This window comes from Aegilops tauschii, chromosome 5 (genome assembly GCF_002575655.3).
Source record: "Aegilops tauschii subsp. strangulata cultivar AL8/78 chromosome 5, Aet v6.0, whole genome shotgun sequence".
Classification (NCBI taxonomy): Eukaryota; Viridiplantae; Streptophyta; class Magnoliopsida; order Poales; family Poaceae; genus Aegilops; species Aegilops tauschii.
The window spans coordinates 229,254,313-229,260,062 of NC_053039.3; positions in this window are offsets into that span (position 1 = coordinate 229,254,313).

The window sequence follows — 5,750 nt, forward strand, 5'->3', positions numbered from 1 at the left end:
ACTCTTTTGGAGGAGACGTCTCCTGGGTACTTACATGGGAGGGGGGAGAAGGCCGGGGTAATCGGCTATAATGGCCACTTCCGTGCCGTCGTAGCTCGCCTGATAAAAGACTCCCTCCTTAAGCTTTGTAAATATATCCGGATCTTCTTCATATCCGAGATCCAGGTCTCGAACATGGTCCTCTGGCTGCAGAGCGGGGCTGTAGACCCCCTCGACGACCTTTCTCCATTCCTATTAAAAGTAGATGGATTAAATTCGACTAGCATAACTCTGGAAAAAGGTTGAGTAAGGCCAATAATCAAAAAACTCACCCAGTCGATGGGGTTATACATGGAAAAAACCTTCCCGACATTTCAAGCGAGTGAAGTCTTCCTTCTCCCCTTTGTAAAGGCCAGCTAAGATGGTGGCCAGGGCGGTAAAATTGTCTGGACCCTTGCATAGACAAACGGATGCATCGTCCTCCCCGTTGTAATTCCACATAGGAAAACCTCTAGATTGGAGCAGCTGAATGCATCGCGTTATTGAAATCGCCATTACCTCGAATATAGACGGTCTGGAGTTGGCAAGTACTCTGATCTTGCTTGCCAGCCTCTTGACCTCCGCACTGTCTTCTTCCTCGAGGCTTCGGGGACGCCAGCTGGCGCGCTTCTTTAAAGGAGCGCGGAGAATTCGGGAAGACAGCGCCGGATTGGGTCCGGAAGAACGACGTCTTTGATATAAAAGCATTCCACACAGACCATTCACATTCATTTGACACGTGGAAGCCGAGGCAACGACAGCAAAGAATCAATAGAATATGATATTTAATGTGAAGCCGGAGTATCGTCGATCCAAAGTGTAATGGAGAACCCGCCTTGCAAAGCCGAAGACATAAAGCCGAATACTACATCATCATTGAAGGCAAGTTCGGGGGCTACTGAGGTAGTCCTGGATAAGGGGGTCCCCCGGTGTCCGGGCTATGTGACATGGGCCGGACTGATGGGCCATGAAGATACAAGATTGAAGGCTTTCCCCCGTGTCCGGATGGGACTCTTCGTTGCGTGGATAGCAAAATTGACGGCCAGATGTGTAGTTTCCTTTCTCTGTAAACCGACTTTGTACAACCCTAGCCCCCTCCGGTGTCTATATAAACCGGAGGGGTTAGTCCGTAGAGGCTATCACAAATCATACATGCTAGACATCTAGGGTTTAGCCATTACGATCTCGAGGTAGATCAACTCTTGTAACACCTATACTCATCAAAGTCAATCAAGCAGGAAGTAGGGTATTACCTCCATTAAGAGGGCCCAAATCTGGGTAAACATCGTGTCCCCCGTCTCCTCTTACCTTTGATCCTCAGACGCACAGTTCGGGACCCCTACCCGAGATCAGCCGGTTTTGACACCGACAATGACCCCTGGAATTTTCCAAATTTTCAAATGACAGTTGTATTAGTGCACATTAACTGTAGAAAATTTTTGAAGGCCGTAAGAGGAAGCTATCGGCCGTTCGTCATCAAACATGTATTGTTCCCTCTCGGAACCACGAGCCTTCTAGTGAGTTGCTCCAGTTTGTGAGGGTGTGTGTCTAAACTTTCGTCAAACATGCCAAACTTTTTACCACATCATCTTGGTGGCATGACATTACATCAAGCAAGGTTTCATGTGTTTCTGATCGTTTTTTTATTTTTTGGAATTTAAATGCCATTGGTACAACGAGGTGTTATACAAACGGTTTTTAACCCCTTTCCGCGACAGCGTTTTGAACCGTCTCCAAGTGAGTGTGTGCGATAGGGGGGTCCTTCCCACACGACCCAAAAAACGTCGGGGATAGGCCCTCCGGTCACACACGCTCGGCAAAATGAGGTCGTGCACGGCTGGCGAGCGATCAAATACGGTTATACAGGCCCAATCGGTTCCGGTCATAAGTACATCCCACACAGTCAGTCCCAAACAAATGTTTTCGTTTGTTATGTACATTCCACACAGTCAATCCAAGGAATACGTTTCTGTTCTTATGTACATCCCACATAGTCAATACAGGGAAAACGTTTCCGTTCGTTTGTACATCCCACACAGTCAATCCAGGGAAAACGTTTCCGTTCGTATATACATCCCACACAGTTTTATGTATAGCCTCATGTGTGATAGGTGTAACTATCACACACGCTCTACTTCGGTTAACCGTTTGCTGTTATTCAACTACATCACACACGATTTGATGAAGAAAACTGTATGGCATTGGGCCATCCATCACAAGCGCTTTTACTGCTAGAACCATTTGCAAAGTTCCATGACCCATTTAGCAGGTTTACTAATTTACAATTAATAATTCCAGTATTACGCAAATTCACATTTCATATTGAACATCTGTTTGCCAATTTCATATCAGGCACATAAATATATTTTAACATCACAGTACGATAGCTACGTGAAAACAGCACAATACAACATATAGCTAGTTCACCTTCATAAGAACAATATTACAATAATATATTCATTTCCCTAACCGAGATCATCCAGGCTCGTCTTATCCACCTCTGCTTTAAGTTCAGTAAGAACCTGTTTTGCACTGGCCAACTGGGAAAGTGCCTCCTCCTTCGCCAACACCATCTTAGCAAAGTCTAATTTAAAAAATCAGAGCTCATTTTCCATCTTCCTCTTTTTATCCTACATCTTCAAATATTCCTCAGCGTTGACAACACTATCTCTAACCCTACCTCTGTTCTCTTCCTCATACATGCTCCAGAGCTTTGCTAGGCACATCTTCAAAGACTGTGGCCACTCTTGATCAACCCACTCCAGGTAAGAACACTTCCGCTCATCCTATAATATTTAAAACTAGACCAGTAACAATTTAGGGGAAATGGGTTTCTAGCAACATAGAAAATCACCAAATACATATTTTGAAAAATTGAAGAACAGGTTAATTATGACATATCTTATGAAAAAGATCAATGTGCAAATGAATTAATTGCTACTGAGACAACAACCAAATTCTGAAACATCAGAAGCTACAATTAACTATAACAACGCTACAAGTTCTTAGTCATGTAATATAAATAAGAAATTGAATATTTTATGAGGAAGCTAAATATAAGTACAACAGCATAGCGACAGTGTTTGGATGAGAGCAAATTGATACTAACATGTGCGTGCATGCACAAATTTAGTAACATAGAACTAATGGCAAGGTCGTCCACTATGTATGCCAAAACCGGTGTAAAGACAATTGTTGCTACATTTGGCACCGGTGCCCTACACTGGCGAGCTGATGCAGCGGAAAAAAATCAGGGACCTGGACTACGGAGTATCTAGTTGCTCCGATCCCATTTCCTTCATGCCATAAAGATTTAGTATTTTACTGCTTGGCTGCTCAGATGTGTGGACCAAAGTTGGTTGCACAAACTGCTGAAGCGGTGCCAAATAATTTTCTAATGGCACTGCTGATGAGATGGCAACATTTTTAGATACTAGGTACAAACTGTGACACTGTCTTAACATCCAGAATAACATAGCACAGTGACATTGTATGAATCACATCTAACAAATGATTTGTAACAACTTAAGTGGGGCTAACCTTCTCTGCACATGCCAGAAACTTCCTCCCACTGTCCACAGATTCAAATGCAACTAGCTTCACGCATGGAGATTGATGGTGACAATGAGCAGGCAGATCTTCAGCCACCCCGCTCCATTCGTTGCAACTGATGGTCCTAGGGAGCTACAAGAGGAAGAAATGACTCAAATTGACCGCCGGGTTAAAATCCTTCATTCCAAGTCATAATCGGAGAGAGAGAAGAGAGACATACCCGGGTGGTGAAGGATTCGTCGGAGGAGGAGGAACCGCTGTAGAGGTCATTGAAGAAGACCATGGCGACCCTGGCGGTAGGATGCGAGCCGGCGAAAGTGAGGAACAAGCGAGGAAGCGACTATAGCTTCAGAAGGAAGGAAGGAGAAAATAGGGGAAATGTGACTTGTGGTCGGGGAGAAAAGGGGGTGGGAAAGGGGGGTAGATATTTCAGCGCTAGGCCAGAAATTTCAAAATGTGGAGGGAAACTTTGCGTGTTGTGCCGCAGACACCATTCACTTTGAACGATTGTGTGTATCACAAACAATTCTTCAGCTTTACGCACATGGGATGAGTTTGATAATTCAAATTTTGGTGAAATTTCCTTGGGTACTGTCCTCATCCACGGTATTGCATAATTTAACATCGCTTGCTAATTTGGGCACACGAAAGAGCGTACAACACACAGACCACACTTACTGAATCGAGCAATTTTAGTAATTAAATAGAGCCAGTTGACCTAAACATTGCTCTAACAAAAGACCAACATTAAAAACAAAGCCTAAGTACGCATAATTTTAACAAAGCCGCCGCCGCGCCGGCCTATGCATCGCCGGTGTGAGATGAGACGTCGATGACTTGTCCTGGCGACATGCCGCCATTGGTGGACTCCGCGTCCCTGATAACCCACAAGTATAGGGGATCGTAACAGTTTTCGAGGGTAGAGTATTCAACCCAAATTTGTTGATTCGACACAAGGGGAGCCAAAGAATATTCTCAAGTATTAGCAGCTGAGTTGTCAATTCAACCACACCTAAAAGACTTAATATCTTTAGGAACATATTTAGTAGCAAAGTAGTATGGAAGTAACGGTAACGGTGACAAAAGTAACATTAGCAGTTTTGTAGGAATCGTAACAGTGGCAACGGAAAAGTAACTTAGCAAAGATCAATATGAAATGAGCTCGTAGGCAATGGATCAATGATGGATAATTATGTCAGATGGCATTCATCATGCAACAGTTATAACATAGGGTGACACAGAACTAGCTCCAATTCATCAATTTAATGTAGGCATGTATTCCGAATATAGTCATACATGCTTATGGAAAAGAACTTGCATGACATCTTTTGTCCTACCCTCCCGTGACAGCGGGGTCCTATTGGAAACTAAAGGATATTAAGGCCTCCCTTTAATAGAGTACCGAACCAAAGCATTAGCACTTAGTGAATACATGAACTCCTCAAACTACGGTCATCACCAGGAAGTGTCCCGACTATTGTCACTCCGGGGTTGCCGGATCATAACATGTGGTAGGTGAGTATAACTTGCAAGATAGGATCAAGAACACAAATATATTCATGAAAACATAATAGGTTCATATCTGAAATCATGGCACTCGGGCCCTAGTGACAAGCATTAAGCATAGCAAAGTCATAGCAACATCAACCTTAGAACATAGTGGATACTAGGGATCAAACCCTAACAAAACTAACTCGATTACATGGTAAATCTCATCCAACCCATCACCGTCCAGCAAGCTTACGATGGGATTACTCACGCACGGCGGTGAGCATCATGAAATTGGTGATGGAGGATGGTTGATGATGACGATGGCGACGATTTCCCCTCTCCGGAGCCCAAAACGGACTCCAGAGCTGCCCTCCCGAGGAAGAACAAGGCTTGGCGATGGCTCTGTATCGTAAAACGCGATGTCCTTCTCTTTGATTTTTCTCTCCGAACGTGAATATATGGAGTTGGAGTTGAGGTCGGTGGAGGTCCAGGGGCCCACAAGGACAGAGGGCACGCCCCCACCCTTGTGGATAGGGTGTGGGCCCCCTTCGGTTGATTCTTTTGCCAATATTTTTTATTTATTCCAAAACTAATCTCCGTGAACTTTTAGGTCATTCTGAGAACTTCTGCACAAAAATAACACCATGTCAATTCTGCTGAAAACAGCGCTAGTCCGGGTTAGTTCCATT